Consider the following 14,320-nt stretch of genomic DNA (forward strand, 5'->3'; position numbering starts at 1 on the left):
TGCAGCTATCCCCTCTGGGTTTGTTATTATACTTAAATGTATATACTGTATGTGTTAAATTTAGCCTTTCATCCTATATTTATCATTTTTATGAAAAGTACTTGCCTGGAAGGTATATATATATATACATATATATATATATATATATATATATATATATATATATATATATATATATATATATATATATAGCTAAGTCTCTGACTTTCGGCAGAATTTATTCGAAAATCGTGGCAACCGCCTTGTGGTGGTTGTGTGGTTAGGTGGTTAACAACCCTTACATGGTGGTACCTGGAATCATTCCCGTTTTCTGTTCTTTAGATTATCTCTGCCGGTCGGATCGACAACAACGTTGGTCCGCTATTAAGAGTTTTTCGAATCGCTTTCCCTACATCGCTTTTTTGGACTTCGTTTGGTGAAGTACACTGTGCTGGGATTTGGCAATCGTGTCTTGTTATTGTTTTTTTTTTTTTTGCTTTGTTATCATGAGTGAAAAACTTCGTATTCGTGTATGTGCGAGTGTTGTATGCAAGGTGAGGTTACCGAAATTGTCGGTTGACCCTCACACAGTTTGTATGGGTTGCAGGGGGTTTGAATGTGCACTAAATAATAGGTGCAAGGAATGCGAGGGTTTAAATGAAGATGATTGGTTAGCTATGAAGCGCTATGTGCGCAAACTTGAACTCGATAGAGTTAGGAGAGCTAAATCAAAGTCAAAGTCTGCTAATGAAGCTAGCTTAGATTTATCTATTGACCCTTTAATTGTTACTTCTTTGGAAGTTGTTCCTTCCCCGAATGTAGTAACTCGTGCCCCTTCTACAGGATCTGCTCCTACGGATGACTCTCGGTATGCCAGGATGGCTGCTGAGTTGGAGGCCATTAAAGCACAAATTGCGGCCTTTAAAGGTAAGGGTGAAAGTGATATTAGTGTTTGTGAAAGTGCAGTGGAGGTGGCGGCTGATCGAGTCTGTCATACCCCTAGGTCTAGACCTCTACCAAGCTCCCAGGACCAAGGGAGAAGGTACGTCGAAAGCCGAAAGGGGGTGAGAGGTGCTTATCCTCGGTCAGATGTCGCCTCAGACAGTCCTGTTGTGACCTCCCAGGCTGCTCTTGACCGCCATAGAAAAGGCGTGTCGGATACGTTAGAGTCTTCACCTGATCCTTCTCCCAGACGCAAATGGCGATACGAATCAAAACCGACGAAGAGAAGGTGGGACCGGGATGTGCAGTCTCGCTCTCCCTCTCCCAGTTCGAGTAGCCGAGAACCTGATCATTCGGAGGACGACTTCATTGTTGTTCCTGTTAAGAGGACGAAACAGAGAGTCCTTAGCCCAGTTAAACCTGATAAACTTCCTGCTTCTACTGCCAGCGCTCCCAAACAGCTGCCTCCTTCGGAACCACGAGAACCAGCAGAAGTTGCTAAAGCTTTTAATGGTTATTATGCAGGAACAGCTTTCATTGCTAGTGCAAGGTTTCAGCCGCCCTCCTTCTCAGTCCGTCAGACGTAAGGATGTCTCTTTGCCTGTTAAGAGATCGTCTTCTAAGAGGGAACGAAGTATCTCTCCAAAGAAATCTCTGCGCACTTCGTCGGCCGTACGACAACGCACACCCTCTTTATCGGCGCGCTGCCAGGACGTTACTTCCTCTCGCTCTCGGCGCCAGGATGATACTGCCTCTCGTTCTCGGCGCCAGGACGATTCCGCTTCTCGCTCGAAACTCCAGGACGATTCCGCCTCGTGTTTTAGGAAGCAAGACGAATGCAGCCTGCATTATCAGGACAAATGCAGCCTGTCTCATCAGGACGATACCGCTTCTCGTCATCAGGACGATACTTCTTCTCGCCGACAGGACGATAGCAGCGCTCGGCGCTAGGACGACACCTACGCTCGGCGCCAGGACGCAAACAGCTCTCGGTGCCAGGCTGCTTGCAGCCCACTTCTTCAAGATGTTTACCTTGATCAGGACCTGGATGATATATCGGAAGAGGAAGAAAAATCTACCGACTCTGCTAGTGATTATTAGGTTCTATCTCGCTCTCTTTTAGAAATTTATGGGGAGGAATTTCAACCTTCTGCGCCTCGTTCTCCTCAGTCTCAATTCACCAGAAAGAAGGCTACAAAGCATTTGGCCTTCATCAAAATGAAACTTTCAATTTCTGCCAGGAAAGCACTCGCTAAGGTGGGTGGTTGGATGAAGGAACGGAGGAAAGCAGTCAAGACCAGCTTTTCTTTCCCTCCATCTTGTCCCGCTTCCAAGGTCGGTATGTGGTATGAGACAGGGGAACCTTTGGGTTTAGGAGTGCCTTCCTCCTCCCAAGGTGACTTCTCTGCTCTTGTGGACTCGGCAAGAAGACATGCACTGAACTCTGCCAAGGTGATGTGGTCCATGTCGTAACTTGATCTCCTCGTTAAGGGAATTTTCAGGGTTTTCGAGGTTTTTAGCTTCCTGGACTGGTCTCTCGGGACTCTGGCCAAGAAGACTGAACTCCTGAAAGGCACGAAGGACCTGACGAGTATCATGTCCTGCATGGACAAAGCTGTAAGGGGTGGGGCGAATGAATTGGCTTCCCTTTTCTCAGCAGGGGTCTTAAAGGAGAGGGCCCTATTGTGCTCCTTCACCTCTAGATCGGTGACTGTTGCCCAGAAGTCGGAGCTGCTTTACACTCTCTGTCACACCATCTCTTTCCCGAAGTTCTGGTCAGAGATATCTCCCTTTCTCTGGCACAGAAGGCTACTCAGGACCTTTTATCTCGGTCTGCCAGAAAGACTTTGCCTGTTGCTCCTGCTCCTCTGAAGAAGGAAGAGAGGAAGTTCCAGCAGCCCTTTCGGAGTAGGGCTTCCTCGAGAGCGGATTTCAGGGGGAGAAGACAAGAGTCAGGGCCAAGGACCAGCAGAGGTGCGTTTAGGCCCCGATCCAAAAAATGAGATGGAAGTCCTCCAGACGACAGTATGGGCAAGACTGTCTCGTTTTTTGGCAGTCTTGGAAGAGGAGAGGGGCGGACACCTGGTCCCTCTCGATCATCAAAGAAGGTTACAAGATCCTCTTTTTAAAGAAGACCCCTCTCTCAGACACTCCCGTAGCCTTAGTGGCTCAGTACGCCGACGCAGGGAAACAAGAGGCTCTTCTGGAGCTAGTCAACCAGATGTTGGTCAAGGGAGCAATAGAGCCAGTCCAGGACCTTACCTCCCCAGGCTTTTACAATCTCCTATTTCTGGTTCCCAAGAACTCGGGTGGATGGAGACCAGTCCTAGATGTCAGCTCTCTGAACGCCTTCGTGGAGAAAACAAAGTTCTCCATGGAGACGATTCAGTCCGTGCTAGCAGCAGTTCTTCTAGGCAACTGGATGATATCTCTCGACTTGCAGGACGCTTATTTTCACGTCCCCATTCATCCGACTTCAAGGAAATATCTGAGATTTGTGATTCGGGGCAAGTGCTTTCAATTCATGGCACTTTGCTTCGGTTTCAGCACGGCTCCACAAGTTTTCACCAGGCTAATGGCGAACGTGACAGGCTGGTTACATCAGGAGGGGATAAGGGTATCCTTCTATCTGGACGACTGGCTGATCCGATCACAGTCGAAAGAAAAATGTCTGGAGGACCTACAGAAGACGTATACGATGACTCAGGACCTGGGACTCATCATGAACAGGGAGAAGTCTCAGACCAAACCGAAACAGACTATTCTCTATTTGGGGATAGTTCTGAATTCAGTTCTTTTTCGGGCTTCTCCCTCCCAGGAAAGGCAGACCAGGTGCCTAGAGAAAGTCAAAGAATTTTTAAAGAAACAGGAATGCTCAGCGAAGGAGTGGATGAGTCTGCTGGGAACTCTATCCTCCCTAGAGCAGTTTGTCTCGTTGCGAAGACTGCACCTAAGGCCTCTGCAACACTTCCTCGCAAAGGTATGGAACAGAAAGACCCAGGAGGACTCCTTTTCTTTTCCCATTCCGACAGAGATCAAAGATCTTTTGATGTGGTGGCTGGACCCAGCTCTCTTAGGAGAAGGGATCTCCTTGTACAAGAAGAACCCCGACCTAGTGTTATTCTCAGACGTGTCGGAGTTAGGCTGGGGAGCAACACTAGGGAACAAGGAGGTCTCAGGCGTTTGGGAAGGAAGTCAGGTCAGTTGGCATATCAACAGGAAGGAGTTGATGGCCATTTTATTAGGGCTATAAAGGCCTTCAAAACCTCGGTGTCAGGGAAGACTGTGAAGATCAATTCAGACAACACTACAGCTCTCGCATACATCAGGAAACATGGGGGAACTCACTCCCTCTCTCTGTTCAGAACAGCGAGAGAGCTTCTCCTCTGAGCGAGCGAGAACAGGACTCATCTGTTGACGAGGTTTGTTCAAGGGCAGAGAAACATCAGGGCAGACATGCTCAGCAGGAAGGGACAAGTTCTTCCCACAGAGTGGACTCTCAACCCGCATGTCTGTCAGAGCCTCTGGAATTTGTGGGGCAAACCTGTAATAGACCTTTTCGCCTCCAACTTGAACAAGAGGATCCCAACTACTGCTCACTAGTCCCGGACGAGGAAGCGGTAGCAGTGGATGCCTTCTTGATGGATTAGATGCAGATGGACATGTATGCGTTTCCCCCATTCGAAATCATCAATTTGGTCGTTAGGAAATTTGCTCTCCTCGATTCGGGACGAATGATCCTAGTGGCTCCATTCTGGCCTGCAAGGGAATGGTTCACCGAAGTGGTGGGCATGCTGATGGAGTTCCCAAGAAGACTCCCGGCAAGTCCAGATCTTCTCAGACAGCCCCACTTCGAGAGATATCATCAAAACCCCCTCGCTCTCAATCTGACTGCCTTCAGACTGTCGAGAAGCTCGTTAGATCTCGAGGCTTTTCGGCACAAGCGGCGAAAGCTATTGCCAGGGCAAGGAGGATCTCGTCACAAAGAGTCTACCAGGCAAAGTGGGAGACCTTTAGAGCTTTTTGCAGGCTGCACAAGGTTTCCTCGACCCCTACCTCTCTAAGCCAGATTGCAGACTTTTTATTGTACCTCAGGCAGGATGCTAAGCTGGCTGTATCTACCATCAAAGGATACAGGAGTATGCTCTCAACCGTCTTTAGGCATAGAGGCCTAGAGTTGTCTCAAGATAAGGATTTGCAGGACCTCATTAGGTCCTTTGAGACGACGAAACAGGTACAATTAAGATCCCCATCTTGGAACCTAGATGTGGTGTTAAGTTTCTGTGCTCCAAGAAATTTGAACCTATCTCGCAAGCCTGTCTTCGAGATGTAACAAAGAAAACTCTCTTCCTTATGACTCTAGCGACTGCCAAAAGGGTCAGCGAGGTCCAGGCAATTGAGAAGCGTGTAGTGTAACAAACTATACCGGGGATTTTGGTTAATTTATCTTAATTGATAAAGTAATATTTTGAGTGTCACCTAAAGTCACTTTAATTTAATTTTCTTTTCATCGCCATCTAGTGGTTGATGTATTAGGCTAAGATTGGTACGTCACCCATGGAATGTTTTGTTTTGTTTTCCATGTTGACTGTTTGGGAGTGTTGGGCGAAGTGACGAGGGACCTTTTATTGGAGGTAAATGGAGGTGAGGAAATAGCTGCCATCTTCAAACTTGAAGATCTCACCGTGAGTTGGCTCTTCAACCGCTGGAGATTACTAGTGGGAGTGATCCAGTGTCTTCAGTGAAGGAGGCGGTGGAGGATTTGATCGCCGCCTTTGGAGGAGCAACTCAGCAGCAGTTAAATGCTATCACTTTCTCCTGTGCATGGTGAGGGTTTGCTGTAATTGTGAGTTACCAGCGGGGAGAAGGACTCTCCACGGACCAGAACCCATCACTACTGTACCCGTTAAAGCCGAGACCTATCTTCCTTTTGGTAAGGGTAGTGATTTTGGTTTGCCTCCATTTCATCTCTGAAGGAGTAGAGGGCGGCGCCTTTAGTGATTTTTCACCGCTGTTTGTGTTGCTCTACGCGGTTAGCGTAAACAAGGTCTCGTCCATGATTGGTCTTCTGACTTTATTCGTCTCTGTGAAAGCCTACATCAGGAGTGTTTTCATTTCCGTGTTAATGTAGGTTAACTATTAATGTAATTTATGTGTATTGTGGGGATGGGAAGTTTTGCCTAGATTTGTATAAAGAGGGGTAGAGTTAAGGTTCCGAGACTTTCTTGCTCTTTTCTATCAGTCAATGTAATCGTGTAATTTGTCGGGTGAATGGTAGGTTGCAGGTTATTCTTTCCTTTTACTGTTGTCTTGCCTTTCCGTGTCGTTGTTGATGAATGGGTCCTATATGTGTTTGTTGTACTGTGCTTGTGGTTTGATATCTTCCCATTTAAAGTGATTTTCTGTGTTATTTTGTTTGTAAATAAATATTCAATATGACTCTTGCAGTGTTTTATGATTACCCACTCCTTTAATATCACTGTTACATATTATTGCTAGCTCTGGCTGTGAAGAAAACTTAAAGAACTTGGCCATCAATGGGTCCGTGCGTAACATTTGGCGACCTTGCCAGGATCCTGTAAAACTAGTATTTTCAGGATCCCCAGAGCGTATGTAATTGTATGTAAACAAATAGTGAAGGAGGTGGTAATTATCAGTTTCGCTAGTTATATTTCTTCGACAAAATGACTAATACAGAAGAAGTGGCTGGGTTTAATGTTTCGGAGTTTTTCCATAGTCCTGATTGGGAGGAGAAGATAGGTGATCTTAGTAAGAGCCATTTAATGATAATTGGTGAATATCTTGGGTTGCCTATTGTCGCAGGTGTGAAGAAAGGGAGTTTGTTGCTTCAGGTAATGAAGGCTATGCAAGGTAGAATAGCAGGTCCTAGTTTAGCTGAACCAGAGTCAATTAAGGATAAGATAGCTTTGCAAAAGATAGAAATGGAAAAGTTGAAGTTACAGTTAGAAATGGGTAAGACTGAAGTAGCTAATAGGGAAAGAGAGAGGCTTCATGAGAGGGAACGGGAAAAGCTTAGAATAGCGCAGGAACAGGTTAGAGTAGAACAGGAAAAGCTTAGGTTAGATCAGGAAAAAGAATTGGAAAAGCTTAGAATAGCGCAGGAACAGGTGAGAGTAGAACAGGAAAGGGCTAGATTAGAGTACGAGAGAGAACAGGAAAGGGCTAGATTAGAGTACGAGAGAGAACAGGAGAAGGTTAGGTTAGATCAGGAAAGAGAATTGGAAATTAGGAGAATGGAACATGAATTACAGGTACTTCGGCTGAAGCGACCAGAAGCGGAAGATAGGTTTAATATTGGCAGCGCAATTAAGCTGGTACCAATATTTAATGAATCCGATGTCGCAGAATTTTTCTCTGCATTCGAAAAATTAGCGAGAAAACTGAGTTGGCCGGAATCAATGTGGACTACCTTAGTTCAATGCAGATTGATCGGTAAGGCACAGAAGGTTTATGCAGCGCTAAGTGAAGAGACGAGTGCAGAGTACGAACAGGTCAAAGAGATAATATTGAAGGCTTATGAACTGGTACCGGAGGCGTACCGTCAACGCTTTCGTAACTTGCGTAAACTGTATAACTGCACATTTGTTGAATTTGCTAGAGAGAAAGTAAGTGCGTTTTTAGATTGGTTAAAAGCGAAGGGTATTAATGATTTTGAAAGTTTAAAGGAACTAATATTAATTGAGGAATTTAAAAATCACATTGGGATGGAACTTAAAGTACATTTGGAAGACTTGAAATTGGAAACTATAGAAGCAGTAGCGGTTGCTGCGGACGAATATACTTTATCGCATAAGTCAGTAAATCGTTTTTCATCGAGACTCTATAAATGGGATAAAGGTAAGAAGGGCGAGAAAGCAGCGGTAACGTCTGGTAAGTCGGATGGAGGGAGTTCTCCAAAGAAGGCAAAGTCATCACCAAGTAGGGGTGGTAGTGAAATAATTTGTTTTTTCTGCAGGAAAAAGGGCCATGTTAAGGCTGATTGTACTGCCTGGAAAGGGCAGGGTAAGTCAAAGCCGGTAGGCTTGATTGGTAAGGTTGCTGGGAGCAGGTCCCAGGTAAGTAATTGCTTCAGTAAGTACGTCGCAGAAGGCGAGGTTTTCGCTAAAGACCGGTCAGGGTCTGGAAGGCGGGTGAGAATACTACGGGACACTGGCGCGGCCCAGTCGGTAATCTTACGGTCCTCATTGCCCTGGGACTTCAGAGAGGAGGAGCCAGAGTATGTAGTATTAGGTGGATTTCCTAATACGGTAGTAGCGTGTCCTCTGGGTGAGTTTTGGGTAGACTCAAGGTGGATTAATGGACCTATGAAGTTGGCAATGGTGGATGTATTACCCATAAGCAATGTTGATATTGTGTTGGCTAACGATATAGAGGCAGGTACGGTATGTGATTGCCCGGTTGTGCAATGCAGGTATGCTGACCCCGTTAGTGAAGTTGAACCGGTAATGGTTGTGACTCGCTCGGCAGCGCATTCATCTGGGATAGAGGATGAAGGGTTAGGCTTGGATAGTCTAGAGGAGCTGTCAGAGGGAGGGGTTTCTGGGTTAAGTGCTTCTGCAAGTCCTAGTCTGGTCTCTGAGTGGGATAGCTCAGTAGGGTGGGATAGGGAATCACTTAGGTTAGCTCAGAAGGAGGAGTTTGGAGAATTAGGAGTGGAGGTAGACTCTGATTTGAGTAGACCTCGGTATCTGTGGGAAGACGGCATCCTACTGAGGGTGAGTAGGTCAACTGTGGTTCCATCTGATGATTGGGAGGTAAGGAAACAGGTGGTAGTGCCCCATAAATATAGGGACAACATTTTATGGTTGGGACACGAGGATGTGTTCGCAGGTCATTTTGGAATTGGAAAGACTTTTAGGAAACTTGCTGAACACTTTTATTGGCCAAAGATGAGATCTGAGGTAAAAAGGTTTGTTAATTCTTGCAAAACTTGTCAACTGGTTGGTAAACCCAATCAGAAAATCCCTAAGGCACCTTTAAAACCAATTCCAGCAGTAGGGGAACCTTTTCAGGAAATTTTGATTGACATTGTAGGCCCATTGCCTAAAACCAGCAGTGGTAATCAATACCTACTAACTATAATGGATCGAATGTCTAGGTACCCGGAAGCAGTGCCCTTGAGGAGTTTTAAGAGTAAGCAGGTCATCAATGCATTAACAAACTTCTTTTCCAGGTTTGGTTTGCCCAAGACGATTCAATCTGATTGCGGGACTAATTTTACAAGCAAAGATTTTTGTAAAAGTTTACAGGAGTTGAAGGTTCAACATATCAGGTCATCGCCTTACCATCCAGAAAGCCAGGGACAGATTGAGCGATTCCATCAGACGCTGAAATCCATGTTAAAAAAATATTGTGGGGATAATCCGGGAGGATGGGATAAAGTTCTCCCGTATTTACTTTTTGCTTTTAGGTCTGTACCAAGTGATGTAATGGGTTTCACCCCCTTTGAATTAGTTTTTGGTCACAAGGTAAGGGGTCCTTTGGATGTGATAAGAGAGAGTTGGGAGGGGAGTCACCCTAACGTAAGCTTGATAGAGTTCTTGAGAGAGTCCAGGAGTAAGTTAACTAAGGCATGGGAATTTGCTAAGAATAATCTAGTAATTGGTCAGGGGAAGATGAAGGAAAAGTACGACATAAAGACCAGAGTTAGGGAATTTCAGGTTGGGGATAAGGTACTTGCTCTGCTGCCAATTCCAGGAAATCCCTTAACGGCAAAGTTTTCAGGTCCATGGAAGGTTGCAAAGGTAGTTAGTAGTCTTAACTACCTGATAGAAACACCAGACAGGCGACGTAAGTATCAACTATGCCATGCAAATATGTTGAAGCCTTTTGTTGAGCGTGTGAGTAAGGAACCAATCTTATTACTCAATAGGGTTGAGCCCAATGTTTTAGGTCCCAGCATTGATATGCCATGGCCCAGAAATAATCAGGAAATGCTAAGTAATTTGTCTGGGAATTTGCTACACTTAGAAAGGGATCAGAGGGAGTCTGTGGTAAATTTATGTGAATCTTTTCCAGAATTATTTCAGGATTCTCCAGGGCTTACCAATGTATTGAGTCACGATGTGGAAGTGGGAAATGCTAAGCCCATCAAGCAAGCCCCCTATAGGACCAATCCAGTAAAAAGAGAGATTATTGACAAGGAAGTAGAGTATATGTTGGAGCACAATTTAATTGAAGACAGTAATAGTCCATGGTCTTCTCCTGTAGTCTTAGTGAAGAAGGAGGGAGGTGAGTACCGGATGTGCTTTGATTACAGGAGAATTAATGCAGTCACTGAGGCTGACAGCTTTCCTCTTCCTCGAGTAGAGGACTGTATTAATGAAATAGGGAATGCTCAGTATATTAGTAAATTTGACTTGTTAAAAGGATACTGGCAAGTTCCATTGACTAAGCGGGCTAGGGAGGTATCCGCATTTGTAACTCATGAAGGGTTGTATGCCTGTAATGTTATGCCTTTTGGCATGAAAAACGCCTCTGCTACATTCCAGCGTTTAATGAATAAGATTGTGGGTAGACTGGAAGGAGTAGTGGTCTATATTGATGATATCATCGTGTATAGCCATGATTGGGCTACACACTTAAAGAGGATGGAGAAACTGTTTGTTAAGCTCAAGCAAGCAGGGTTGGTGATTAATTTGGCAAAGTGTGACATAGCAAAGGCGAAGGTAGTCTACTTGGGACATGAAGTAGGTCAGGGTAAAGTACTACCAAAGTCTGCAAATGTAGAGGCAATTGTAAATTTTCAGGTGCCGGATAACAAGAAAGCCATTCGCAGGTTTCTGGGAATGATAGGCTACTATAGAAAATTTATAATTAATTTTTCCCAAATAGCTAATCCTTTAACTAATTTATTGCAGAAAGGAGTGGAATTCCAGTGGTCGAGCGCATGTCAAGAATCGTTTGATAAGTTAAAATCCACCTTATTAACTAATCCAATTTTGAAAGCCCCTAATTTTCAAGTACCATTCAAGTTGGCAATAGATGCCAGTGATGTGGGTGTTGGAGCTGTCTTGTCGCAGGTGGAGGACCAGGTAGAACATCCAGTGGCTTTCTTCTCAAAGAAATTAACTAAACCACAACAGAATTATTCCACCATAGAGAAGGAAACCTTGAGCCTGATCCTCGCTCTTGAACATTTTGAGGTTTATCTTTCCAGCTGCAGGACACCGATTGAAGTCTGGACCGATCATAATCCTTTAATTTTTTTGAAAAAGTTTAAGAGTCACAATCAGAGATTGTGTAGGTGGAGCTTATTGTTGCAGGAATGGAGTCTGGATGTTAAGCACATCTCTGGGAAAGAGAACGTTGTTTCAGATGCCTTATCCCGCTGATTTCTTGTGATAATGAAATTTTTCACATTTCAGGAGATTGTTTTTTTTTTTTTTTTTGTTATTGTTAGGATGACACTAGTTAAAGTATTAAAATTATTAGTGTTCAGATTATATTTTGAAGGGTAAATTAACCAGCTAGTTTTGATAAACTAAATAGGGGTTGCTTTGACTTGAGACTTTATCTATCAATTTTTATTCCATAAAAATTTTTATTTAAGGGGGGAAATGTAACAAACTATACCGGGGATTTTGGTTAATTTATCTTAATTGATAAAGTAATATTTTGAGTGTCACCTAAAGTCACTTTAATTTAATTTTCTTTTCATCGCCATCTAGTGGTTGATGTATTAGGCTAAGATTGGTACGTCACCCATGGAATGTTTTGTTTTGTTTTCCATGTTGACTGTTTGGGAGTGTTGGGCGAAGTGACGAGGGACCTTTTATTGGAGGTAAATGGAGGTGAGGAAATAGCTGCCATCTTCAAACTTGAAGATCTCACCGTGAGTTGGCTCTTCAACCGCTGGAGATTACTAGTGGGAGTGATCCAGTGTCTTCAGTGAAGGAGGCGGTGGAGGATTTGATCGCCGCCTTTGGAGGAGCAACTCAGCAGCAGTTAAATGCTATCACTTTCTCCTGTGCATGGTGAGGGTTTGCTGTAATTGTGAGTTACCAGCGGGGAGAAGGACTCTCCACGGACCAGAACCCATCACTACTGTACCCGTTAAAGCCGAGACCTATCTTCCTTTTGGTAAGGGTAGTGATTTTGGTTTGCCTCCATTTCATCTCTGAAGGAGTAGAGGGCGGCGCCTTTAGTGATTTTTCACCGCTGTTTGTGTTGCTCTACGCGGTTAGCGTAAACAAGGTCTCGTCCATGATTGGTCTTCTGACTTTATTCGTCTCTGTGAAAGCCTACATCAGGAGTGTTTTCATTTCCGTGTTAATGTAGGTTAACTATTAATGTAATTTATGTGTATTGTGGGGATGGGAAGTTTTGCCTAGATTTGTATAAAGAGGGGTAGAGTTAAGGTTCCGAGACTTTCTTGCTCTTTTCTATCAGTCAATGTAATCGTGTAATTTGTCGGGTGAATGGTAGGTTGCAGGTTATTCTTTCCTTTTACTGTTGTCTTGCCTTTCCGTGTCGTTGTTGATGAATGGGTCCTATATGTGTTTGTTGTACTGTGCTTGTGGTTTGATATCTTCCCATTTAAAGTGATTTTCTGTGTTATTTTGTTTGTAAATAAATATTCAATATGACTCTTGCAGTGTTTTATGATTACCCACTCCTTTAATATCACTGTTACATATTATTGCTAGCTCTGGCTGTGAAGAAAACTTAAAGAACTTGGCCATCAATGGGTCCGTGCGTAACAGTAGGCTTCAATCAAAATGGAGCGGTTTGTGCCTTAAGGTTGGACTTTCTCGCCAAGAACGAGAACCCTTCAAAACCCTGGCCTAGGACCTTTGAGGTCCCTAACCTCACGAACCAAGTGGGTCAGGAGCAGGAAAGACTCCTCTGCCCAGTTAGGGCTCTCGAGGCTTATTTGGCCCACACTAAGAATGTGAGGGGTGCATCCAACTCGTTATGGTGTTCTGTGAAGGATCCTCAAAAACCCCTGTCAAAGAACGCTTTGTCCTTTTTCCTGAGGGAGACTATTAGGGAAGCCCACCTCTTATGTGAGGAAGAACACTTCGCCCTGTTGAAAGTATGGGCTCACGAAGTGAGAGCTATTGCTACCTCACTGGCATATCAGAAAAATATGTCAGTTAGGCAAATCATGGATGCAACGTTCTGGAGGAGCAACTCTGTCTTCGCTTCTCATTACCTCAGAGAGGTGAGAGTAGACTATGACAAGTGTTATACCTTGGGCCCATACGTAGCTGCGGCTTCTGTATTAGGCAAAGGAGTTACTACCCCCACTCAACCTTAGTTTGTATACATGTATGAAGGTTTGTGTTTTTTATGGTTGTCCGAGGACTTCGTTTTGTGGTACGGTTCCCTCAGTCCAGATAGATAGTTTATATCTATTTCTGCAAGGTTAGGTGGTTAGTTTTAGTAAGGTTGCAGGTTTTTAATATATGGGGCGAAGGTAGTTTCTGAAGTCTAGTCAAGTTGTTGGTCTTACCCCTTTGACAGTCTCGATTGAGTTGTTTGCAGCATAGCAGGTCTACTCCTGGCTGAACACTCCTAAGGGAAACGACTCTAGAGGCAGTAACCTTTGAAGTCAGCTACCTTAGCAGGTTAGGAATCAAGGTATTTTTTCTCTTACAAATCTTTTGTTGTTTCCCCAACGATGTTTACTGTCTGTTTCCCTCCTCCAAATGTGTGAATCAGCTACATATATATAACTGCCAGGTAAGTACTATTCATAAAAATGGAGTTTTTATGATAAAACAAAGTTTTATGAATACTTACCTGGCAGTTATATATATATTTTAAAGCCCACCCACCTCCCCTCAGGAGACAGGTCGGGCAAAGAACAGAAAACGGGAATGATTCCAGGCACCACCCTGTAGGGGTTGTTAACCACCTAACCACACAACCACCACAAGGCGGTTGCCACGATTTTCGAATAAATTCTGCCGAAAGTCAGAGACTTATTATTATTATTATTATTAAATGCTAAGCTACAACCCTAGTTGGAAAAGCAGGATGCTATAAGCCCAGGGGCCCCAACAGGGAAAATAGCTCAGTGAGGAAAGGAAACAAGGAAAAATAAAATATTTTAAGAATAGTAACAACATTAAAATAAATATTTCCTATATAAACGATAAAAACTTCAACAAAACAAGAGAAAGAGAAACTAGATAGAACAGTGTGCCTGGGTGTACCCTCAAGCAAGAGAACTCTAACCCAAGACAGTGGAAGGCCATGGTACAGAGGCTATAGCACTACCCAAGACTAGAGAACAATGGTTTGATTTTGGAGTGTCCTTCTCCTAGAAGAGCTGCTTACCATAGCTAAAGAGTCTCTTCTACCCGTACCAAAAGGAAAGTAGCCACTGAACAATTACATTGCCGTAGTTAACCCCTTGGGTGAAGAAGAA

Source organism: Palaemon carinicauda, chromosome 3, assembly GCF_036898095.1.
Source record: "Palaemon carinicauda isolate YSFRI2023 chromosome 3, ASM3689809v2, whole genome shotgun sequence".
Taxonomy (NCBI): Eukaryota; Metazoa; Arthropoda; class Malacostraca; order Decapoda; family Palaemonidae; genus Palaemon; species Palaemon carinicauda.